This window comes from Callorhinus ursinus, unplaced genomic scaffold (assembly GCF_003265705.2).
Source record: "Callorhinus ursinus isolate GAN/ISIS: 27379988/994484 unplaced genomic scaffold, GSC_fseal_2.0 scaffold10, whole genome shotgun sequence".
NCBI classification, from domain to species: Eukaryota; Metazoa; Chordata; class Mammalia; order Carnivora; family Otariidae; genus Callorhinus; species Callorhinus ursinus.
In genome coordinates this window covers 12,740,676-12,751,588 of record NW_027397072.1, presented here as the reverse complement: position 1 = coordinate 12,751,588, position 10,913 = coordinate 12,740,676, and the positions used below count along the sequence as shown (strand labels likewise).

General features: G+C 49.7%; 1 long non-coding RNA gene across 1 annotated transcript; it reads right to left on the bottom strand.

Moving 5' to 3' along the window:
* Positions 1-8: 8 nt before the first annotated feature.
* On the bottom strand, positions 9-7,495 carry LOC141373479 (uncharacterized). Its single transcript, XR_012379539.1, has 3 exons — positions 7,305-7,495; positions 1,479-1,744; positions 9-238 (listed from the first exon to the last, which is right to left on the bottom strand). It is a non-coding gene; the product is annotated as an uncharacterized lncRNA (long non-coding RNA).
* Positions 7,496-10,913: the final 3,418 nt, after the last annotated feature.

The following is a 10,913-nucleotide window of genomic DNA, read 5'->3' as shown; positions in this document are numbered from 1 at the left end:
AGACGTAGATCCTGGGGAGAACGCGGATCCTGGGGAAGACGTAGATCATGGGGAAGACGTAGATCCTGGGGAGAATGTGGATCATGCAGAGGATGTGGATCAGAAGGAGGACATGGATCACAAGGGGGACGTGGGTCTCAGGGAGGGCGTAGATCACAGTGAGCACCCATGAGACATAGTGGGTGGTGGACTGAGTTCACATTGACCCCGGGATGCTGAATTCTTGCTGACACGGATCCTAAGACAGCATTCAGGAAGACAAATGACAAATAAATCGTAAGGGGTATCCAGATACCAGAGAGTAAAACTTTTCAGCTTATCCCCAGCTCAGGTCCTCTATCTGTTTTTTCTCCTTTACCTGAGAAAGCCCACAGAGCATCACCAGAGAAGAGAAGGCTGGATGAAAGCCAGAGCCGGCCAGAGTCCCCAGCTCTAGCTGGTGTGAGCAGCTGGGTTTCTGCTTATCTCAGAGCCTCCGAGTCTTCGTGTAACATGGAAAGTTCGCAGCCACCCTTGTGAGCCCACTTCCCCGTCCCGTCAGTGATACGCTCAGCCCCATGCCTGGCACGTGATAAGCTTTAGTATGTGTTAGATATTATTATCACTGCCATCTCTATTATTACCAAATGCCTAACTCATGGAACAGAGGGGAGATGCCCACAAGATAAAGGGATTGTCGGGGAGGTATTCTCTAAAGACACAGCCTTACCCCATAGCAAACCATGTCACTTTTAGCCATGTTATCCTTGAGAAGCCAGGCTCCTCAGACCCGGCGTCCCCCTGTGTGGAACAAACGAGCAGAGAGGCCACAGAGAGGTGCTGTCCTGGAGGAGGACTCTCACTGGAAGCAGCCAGACCTCTCCTGGACGTGGCAGTATTAGTTGGGGACAGGGTGACACATTTACAACCCAATGTGTGCTCTACAGGGCAGGCACTGAGTCTCCAGACAGGGAAGAGAAAGTAGTGTCCATTAGATGATCTCATTTGCTCTTCACAGCAAGCCTGTGAGTAAGGTGTCATTATCCCTGTCTTACCACGGGGGCAGCTCAGGCTCAGAGAGGGTAAGTGATTTGCCCACGATCACACTGCTGATAGGGATTTAAACCCACCTTGGCATGCCTCCAGGATGCCTGCAGGTCTGTCTTCGGGCCTCTGGATAGATAGAACAAATGTGGGCTCCCAACCCTGAACGTGGTTCTGGGGACCCCATCTGAGCATGTGCAAAACTCAGCAAGGTGAGTCCAGAGTGAGAATTCTGCCGCACTTGTCCTTGCCTTTAATAAGAAACATGAGGAGGCGGAGGGGCGGAGGGAGAAGAGGGGCAGGTGGGAGAAGAGAGAAAGGGGAGGCGGGGAGAGGGAGCCGGGAAAGGTGGCCCTTACTTAGCACCCACTGCGGCCGGGCCCCAGCTCAGTGCTGTGCATGGGTCCCCTCACTCTCCCTCCCCACAGCCGCTACACAGGAAGTGTTCTCATTACCTCTCCTCCAAGAGGAGGAAACGGAGGCCCAGAGAGACCAAACAGCTTTGGGCAGGTCGAACATCTAGCCGTGACGCAATGCTGGATTGGCGCCGGTATGTGTCCGACTCCGGAGCTCCAGCTTTTAGCCAGTCCTAGCTGGTAGCCGCCTGGGGAGAAGGCCAGAGGGAAACGTGCAGGGAGCCCATCAGGGAGGAACAGGGAATGGATGACAGAGGATGCTCCGTCCAAGCACAGGGCCTCCCAAAGGCTTCTTGCTGGCTGGCCTGTTGGGGAAAGGATGGGGAACGGTTCAGGCTGATGTGGCCTAGAAGGATCCACAACCCTCCTCAGATCCCTGCACTACTCACCGGATTCCTAACACGACCACCATGGGCTGAGTACACTCCCTGCCACTCTGTGAAGTTAGTATTCCATTTTAAAGATGAGGACACTCGGGCCCCAAATCATTTAAATGACTTACTCAGGGTCAGTCAGAGGTAGTTGCTCTGCCAGCTCTGTTCCCACAACTCCCCGGGCCCATCCCTGAGGGAGCACCTCCTCCCCGGGCCCGTCCTTGAGGGAGCACCTCCTGCCCGGGGCCTGTCCCTGTGGAAGCACCTCCTCTCCAGGCCCGTCCCTGTGGGAGCATCTGCTCTGACGTCCAGTGGTTTTATTTTTAATGTGTCTCTTTTCTCTAGAGGCCTGTGAGCCCCTCACAAACAGGGACAGTGTCCCTGTCATTTGAGTTCCAAGCTCTGAAGCCAAGGCTGGAAACAGAGGTGCTGAGCACATGGAAGGATGAAGCGAAAACTGAACTCTGCTCCTGCCTCCCCAGCTGCCCCTGTCCCCACCCCTCTGCGAGGAATAAAGCCTGCACTTTCCACTCCCAGAAGAAGACAGGCGCTTCTAGGACACAGAAACCACTGTTGGTGAAAGCTGTCTAGCGTTCAGACAGCCCTGCCTTCTCATTTTACATATGGACAGCTGCGACTCGGAGAGGGGAGGAGGCTTGCCTTGAATGTCAGGGGTCCACTTGGGACATGGGGACGGGCTCTCACCCTGCGCTCTGTAGCCGTGTGACCCCGTGCCAGTCGCCTCCCCTCTCTGGGCCGTCTCATGGTAGCCTCACCTATGAAACGAAGGCGACTTTCCTGCCCGCGCAGCAGCTGTAGGGAGTAAATGAGGTGATGCATGGGGCAGAACCTTGCCGATTTCCTGGTATGGCCCCGGCCCTGGGCAGACCCCACCGATGCCATCTCTGGCTGTTACCCTCACTTTCTCCTTCATGCAGCACCGAGAAGGTGCAAGGTGGTCTCAGGACGGACTGGGCTCTCCGGCAGGAGGAAGATGAGGCTTGTTCAGTTCTCCTGCCATGTGCGTCTTGTTTTGGAATTCAAATGATGATAACTCCCCCTGCTTTTTCTCGAAGACCACAGGGTGACTAGACCGTGCATATGGGTTTTCTAAGATGTTTAAGATTTCCCATAAACATCTACAAGAATTTGGGGTACCGTTTTTAGGCCCAAAGTGAAGCGGCTCATTTCCTTCCGTTGGCCCAAATGAGATCACAGGGCTTTATTGTTCTCTGGGTTAAAAGGTACACTTTCCCAGAAAGAGGAGGGCGAGTCACGGTGAAAACGGACGTCTCCGACAAATTTGCTAAAAACCAGATTATCCATCTTGAAGGAACGAGGGGATCATTTGAATGCATCCCTGCTTCTCAGGCCCCAGCACTTTCTCCAGCCTCGTGTGTGAGCACCCTTGTCCCTGATCAGGCAGCCTCTGTCTGTGAGATCAGAATTCATTAAACTGTGCTTAGTTCACGCTTTTCGTGCCATTAGAGTCGGAGAGCTGTTTGAAATAAGATTCCCGCTGATGAATGGGTCTGTACAATTATCGGTGACAATGCAGCCCCTCCACACTGGGCTGAGCGCGGGGGCTCCTCCCAGCGGAGAGGTGAGCCAGGGCCCCGGGGGTGGGAGCCTGCCTGGGGGAGAACCAGCATTCCCCCCACCCCCAAGATGCGTGTTTATTTCCTAAAGACGAGCCCTTGGCTTTTTCCGAGCAGGGAAGATGGCTGTAGCTTTCTGTGGGTGTGTTAGCTGTGAGCCGAGTGCTCGGGGAACTTTGGAGTCCTGCCAAACTGGGCTCAACTCCCGCCTGAGCTCTGAGACTCCCAACAAACTTCTGAGCCTCGGTTTCCTTTTCTGTAAAAGGAAGACAATGATGCGCACCCTGCCCCTTCTCGTGGGCAGTACAGATTAGGCCAGGGAGAAGCGTCCAGCACCTGCCGGGGGCATGGCGGTGCTCAGTGACGGTCCCCTGGCTTATTTTGACATCTCTAATTTGAAATTGCTGTGGTCTAAGCATGGCTGCTCCCTGACATCAGACTGCAGAAGCCCTTCTGAGAACTCCCTTCCTGCTTAATGAATGAAGACAGATTCTAACAGCTGGGGCCAGACAAAGAAACATGTGTCAGGCTCCGGAAGCCAGTTTCCAAAAGAGCCTGGGGAGCAGGGAGGAATCTGGGTGAAGGGCAGGGCGGGGCGGGCCAGTACGTGGCCCAGTGCGGCCTGCTTCCGCTTTCCGGAATACCTAAGGCCCCGTCACTTCTGCCCGATTCCTCCCTCTTCGAGAGCAGTTATGAGCCAAAACAGAAAAATATACAAAGCTTCATTTTCCGAGCAGAAAAGGAGACTCCCAACTTCATGAATAGCTTTCTTCATATGGATATCCATCACTTGAAGGGATAATGGCGCTCCTTCAGACATTCCACTAGGAGATAGTTGAAACTCTTGATAGAACAATCACACTTAGCAACAGAACAGAGATGTTCGATGTATCATGAAGGGGAACGATAGCTTTCTTAGGAATTGTTGCCTATGAGATCCAGAAGATGATTAAAGACGTCCAAAATAGCCATGCCTCCTCTCCAACAGAGAAAAATCAGAATTCAAACAAATCGCATCAGAAAGACCACTCCTCCCCCTCCGGTACTGAAGCCAGAGAGGATTTCCCTCACTTACTAGCAGTATGATTTGGTAAACATTACATAGCCTCTCTGGGCTGCAGTTCCCACATCTCTAAACGGAGTCCTAACGAGGATAAAATGTCAATAAATAAGAAACATGACTGGCATTTTGTCTGATACAACATTCTTGTAATGGGCTTCTAGTGACAGAATTCATCTGCACCCCCAGCAATGGCAAACATTTGTTGTGTTTATGAACTGGGGGCTTGTAATTCTGGTAGGGAAAAATCTAACCCAGCAAAAGAGACTTGGGGACATAAAAGAGGGACAATAAAGTATGGTCAGAGCAGTTTCCACCCAACAAGTCTGGACGGACTATTTGTCTTATGAATTTTTGTAGGTGAGTGCATCTTCAGGATTTGTGTTTGTGCGATCAAAATAAGCGATCCAGTTTGTGCGCCAGGGCAGCCGATGGTATATAAAGATGGTTGAATTCGGTCCCTACTTCTGTCTGTTTTGCTGCTTGGACACAGTGTGTGGGCAAGCCCAGCTACATACTTTGCAGGACATACTGCAAAATAAAAATGTGGGATGCCTCGTTCAAAAAGGAGGAATTTCAAGATGGCAGCAGAATAATAGACAAAGGTGGGCCCTTTGGAGTGAGGGGCCTGTGTGACCAGGCTGGTTGAGGGCTGTGAAGCCAGCTCTGAGTATAGGGCCTACGCAAGGTGACGGTGTGCTAAGGAGAAAAGGTCTGCTCCCAGAGGCCACCTCTGAGCCACCCGGCCCAGATACTTGCCATCACATCACCAATGTTATTTTCTGAATAAAACTTACCACCCTTGGGGCACCTGGGTGGCTCAGTCGGTTAAGGCTCTGCCTTCAGCTCAGGTCATGGTCTCAGAGTCCTGGGATCGAGCCCCGCATCTCGGGCTCCCTGCTCAGCAGGGAGTTTGCTTCTCCCTCTCCCTCTGCCCCTCCCTTCTGCTCATGCTCTCTCTCTCTCCCTCTCTCTCAAATAAATAAAATCTTTAAAGAAAAAATAAACCATGATGGGGGGTAACACTGCATACCCATGAGAACAGCTAAAATACAAAATCCTGGCATTATCAAGTGCTGAGGAGGATATGGAGCAAATGACTCTCTTGCTTTGCTAGTGGGAATGCAGAGTGATCCCGGCATTCCAGAAAACAGTTTGACAGTTTCTTAGAGTCAAACGTATACTCACCACACAAACCAGAAATCCCACTCCTAGATACTCACCCTAGGGAAAGAAAAACGTAAATTCATGTAAGCACCTCTACATGTATGTTTTTAGCAGCTCTCTCCATAATCACTTAAAACTGGAAACAAGTCAGATGTCCTTCAAGGTAGAAAACACAACCGTTGCGTTGCAGACGATGGGGTAGTACTTGGGAATGAACAAGAATGAGCTATTGGTTCGCACAGCAACCATGTTACGTGCATTCTGCTGAGTGAAAAGTCAGTCTGGAAAAGCTGACACACTGTGTGATTCCCTTCATATGACACTTTCCAAAAAGACAAAATTATAGTGATGGAGAACAGATCAGGGCAATGATCTAGCCCAGGAAGGTTGTCTGGGGTGAAGGAGCCATGCTGCATCCTCATTGTGTTGGTGGTTACACAAATCTATACATGTGCTAAAATTCTTTGAACTTTACACTCCCCAAAAGATCGATTACACCGTATGTTAATTTGAAAATAAACTTTAAGAAAGTTAAAAGTTCACTTTTCCCCTATATAAAAGAAATGCTGATATAATACAGGCAACACAGTGATCCAAGAGGTGGGCTTTGTCTATCTTCCTCCTTCACCCTATCCAAGATATGGTCTCCATCCTCCTGACCCAGGGTCACTGCCAGGGCACCAGCCATCGCAGACAGGTTCCAACTATCAAGATGGAGGAAGGGGAAAGATCGCAAGGATATTTTTAAGGATCATTCCCTGTGACTATATTTCAATGGTCAAAACACAGCCATGCCTAGGTATAAAGGAAGCTGAGGGATGTAATGTATAAGCTGACTGCAGTTCTTCTTACTAAGAAAATGAGAGAAATAAATACTGAAAAGCTAATTGCCTTCCCTGCCGCAGGGTCCTAACCCCTTTCTTCAGCTAAGGCCCTCTCCTAAGTTTCTGGTTCATATGTGCAACTGCCTACTTGACATCTCCTCTCGGATAGCCGATAGGTACCTCAAGCTAACGTGTTCCTAGACCTAAAATGATGGCCTCCTCTTCCATCATCTGTTCTTCCTCTGATCTCTCCCATTTTAGTCAGCATGCCACTGCCCACCCAACTGCTCAAGTCAAAAGATCAGTCGTTCTGATTCTTTCCTTTCCCCCCCACACAAAACTGCATCCAGTCTTGTCAGTTCTGTCCCCCGGGATCTGCCCATCTGCCTCGCCCCATCGTCTCTTATTGGACAATTGCAACAGCCTCCCATGGGCCACCTGACTCCATTCTCCCCCAAAGGAATCTGATTCTTTTATTTATTTCTTATTCTTTATTTTATTGTATTACGTTAGTCACCAGACAGTATATCGGTAGTTGTTGATGCAGATTCTTTTAAAATATCAGTTCCATGCTCAAAACCTTCCAATAGCTGCGCACCGCGTTTAAAACCCAAATCCAAACTCATTTTGTTGGCCTACAAAGGCTTGCCCAATCTATCTCCTTCCTGCTGCTCCCATTTTGGCTCCTCCCTCTCTACCCCTTGTTCACCAAGTTCCATCCACCGTCCTAGAATTCTCCATGCCCCGTCCTGGCTCAGAGTATTCACGTGTGCCATTCCTCTGCCTGGAACGCTCTTCTCTGTTCCTTACCCGACCTTCCTCCTTCCCCGTTCAGGCCTCACCTCAAAGGTCTCCTTCTCAGGGTTGCCTTCACTGATGAGCTGTTGTTTGCAGCAGCTGTCTGCCCCCTTGAATCTGGACGCTGTGTCACAGGACAGCATTCTGTGTTCTTTGCAGGACTTGCAACCTGTTTTCTACTGGTCTCTCAGCTCTCGAAGCAAAGTCCATGAGTCAGAAGCCACCGGTCTCTCTGTCCTCTGTAGATTCTCGGCTGCTGAGTAAATGAGTGACTAATGTCATTTCCTCTTGCTAGGACTGGGTTTTCCCAGGTCTACACGAGCTCAATGACCTCCCAGCCCTGACATCTAGCCTTCTCAGCATCAAAAGGCCACCCCAAAGCCTCCCTTAGGCCCACACCCCCGGAGGACCAGCAAGGCTCAGAACTTTTCCACGAGCTGTATCTTCCACAGAGGTCCCAGAAGGACATGACCTGGAGCCCCCCTCAGAGGCTCAGATGCTTTCCAAGGGCTGGCAGTCTGAATTCTTTCCGGAAGATAATTAACATACCTTTACAATTGGGCATGAACCCAAGTTTCCCTGCTTATAAGCAGATCAACAAATCCAAAAACACTGGGTGCCTACAAAGATGCTCTGCCCTGGGTAAGACCCGGTGAGGAACACAGGCGCCAAAGGACACAAGTGATCAGAGAAGCTGCAGGCTCAGCCAAAGGGCTCCGCGGACCGGCTGGGTCAGACAGCAAAGCAATGTCAAGGATATGATGTAAACAAAACAACTTCAACCCAAAGCCCAATTCATAAAAGCAACTGATAAAACTATCTTGATGTTTTCAGATCATGTTCCTAATGAAACTGGAAATGATACTTAAAAATCACTCAGCCAAAGAACATCAATCAAATTGTGAGGTTTACTGACATCTATTATGAGCCAGGCTTTGTGGCCGGGCCTTAGAAGAGTGGGGGAATGGAGACTTAATAAAACCAAAGCCCCTGACCTCAGGGAGCTCCCACTCTCATTGTGGAGAGAAGGGTGAGGCAGAAAAAAAAAATTTTTTTCTTGGCATCTCAAGACTACAACGGAGGAGCACCCCCAGGGCGCCTGGGCGGCTCAGTTGGTGAAGTGTCTGACTCTTGATATCAGCTCAGGTCATGATTCCAGGGTTGTGAGACTGAGCCTCACATCAGGCTGGGTGTGGAGCCTGCTTAGGATTCTCCCTCCTTCTCTCTCTCTCTCTCTCTCTCTCTTCCTCTACCACCCCCCAACACACACACACACAAACACACACAGAGGACATACCCCGGAGGCTCCATGATGAATTGGTTATGTTGATCAACCACACCGATCCTGGAGTCCAGGGGAGCTTCTAGGAGACACGGAGATCTGAGCTGGCCCAGGACAGCAGGTGAGAAAGTGATCGAGCAAAAAGAAAGCAGAACCAGGATCAAGGAGGAAGGAAGCAAAAGTCCCATCTGGCAGATTTCAACAACTCCTACCGCGCTGACAGGGTGGTTGTGGGCAGAAGGTTGGAGAAGGCAGGCTGCAGGGGGAATATTGAATGGGAAGGTGGTTTTTTTCCCATCTAGGTTAAGTTCACCAAATCACCACCTCCTACAAGCTAAATCTGATCCAAAGCAACTGTTGGCTGGTATCGAGTGTTAAAAAAAAAAAAAAAAAAAAAAGTGAATGTGGATTCCTTTAGGGCATTTTTTTACCTAAAACTCCATCTTCCACAGGTGTCCTATTTGAGGCCACTTCACACCTTTGTGTTGCCTGCCTAGCCTGAAGGTATTTGAGTTTGTGACCTTTGTAGGCAGCATCCTGATACTTATAGCAAATTGGAGAGTAGCAAGCATCTAGTTGAATTTCTAGAGCACTAATCCAGCTTCCCGTGCAAGAAAGATTGAAGGAAAGAGCCTTCCTGTAGTGGGGCCTGGACCTTACACAGTAGAAATGCCTTGGAAAGGCTCTGCCCCTGTAGATGAGGGGCCCTGAAGATTCAGTGCCATTAGCTTCAAGGTAAATCATCCTCTGAGCTTCGCTGAGGGCCACCCTAATCATCACAGACCTGAGTCCGAGAAGACCAGAGAAGATGACGTAGGCGCAGCTGTTTGGGCCCCCGATGTTTGAGTCTTTGTACTCAGGCACCAGACATGTGAGTGAGAGGAACTTCAAATGACGCCATCAGTCCTGCAATCTTAAGAACTTGAATTAAGTGGCACCTGGGTGGCTCAGTCGGTTAAGCGTCTGCCTTCTGCTCAGGTCATGATCCCGGGGCCCTGGGATCGAGCCCAGTGGGGAGTCTGCTTCTCCCTCTCCCTCTGCCTGTATCCCCTGCCTGTGTGCTCTCTCTCCCTCTTTCTCTATCTCAAATAAATAAATAAAATCTCAAAAAAAAAAAAAAGAACTTGAACTAAGCCAAGTCACCTTGCTCAGAAACCATTGATGTCTCCTCTCGTTTACAGGAGGAACCCCAAACTCTCCTGCCTGCACTTTTAGACACTCCCCAGGGGACCTTAGTGGACTTTCTCAATTTCACCTCCATGGCCACATCTCTCCTCTATCAAGATATACCCTCCACATCCCGTTTGCATGTCCTAGCACAGGGCATCTCCCTTGGCTGGAATACTCCCTTCCCCAACCTTTTCTCTTTATTCTACTCTTACCCTTGCCGGACCTTAGCACCCATGTCCCAGAGAAGGTCTTTCCTGGCCATACTAGCCAGGCCTACTACTCCACAGTGGATTAGTGCCTTCTGTTCATCCAGGCACTGCTGTACCAGATACACTCACTGCTCTCAAGGGCTTCGTGGTGCAGCAGGAAGAGAAATGGTAGGAAGGTCACAACAATACAGTGTGAGTGCGCTGTGGGAATCATAGGGTCCTCTGAGGACATGGAAGACAGGGCATCTGCCTCTACCTGAGGGTCAAGTAACATGTCACTGAGGAGGGTCACCTGACCACCTGATCCATCTTGAAGAGCAAGGAGGCATGTGTCAGACAAGCCAAGGAAAGGCATTCTTGGCAGAGGGCTCAGGACGTGCAGGGCATACAAAAATATTTAGGGTCATGCCTGTTTGCCATTCCTACACAAGACAGGTCAAAAAAGAATCCACTTTCTTCATCCAGAAGAAACAAGCCACTAAAGAATCTTGTGGAAATCTCTTTTCGAAAAATATTTAAATCTCGGGAACTATAAGTTCAAAGACTACAGACAAATTGTTCAGTGGGTGCACTTGTCCATTTGGCACATACAAGGCATCGAGTGTATGATTTGACTCCTTGGATTCCACTGTGAGCTTCTCAAGGGCAAGGGCAAGAGCTTGATTCTCTGCCTTTCCTAGAAGGCTTGGGCAGTGCCTGACTAGAACAGAAGTCAAGAATTACTTCTGGATGGATCATTTGGTGGACGGATGGATGAATGGATAGACAGATGGATGATGGATGGATGGATGGATGGGTGGATGGATGGCTGGATGGATGGAGAGACAGATGGACAGATGGGTAGATGGATGGATGATGGATGGATGGTTGGATGGATGGATTCATTAATTTGTTAGTTCATTAATGCAGAACTTCCCAATCTTCCAGTGCTCAAGGAACTTCAGAGCTCATGATTTTCAAATCCTCATAACTTGAGCCACACTGGAAAGATT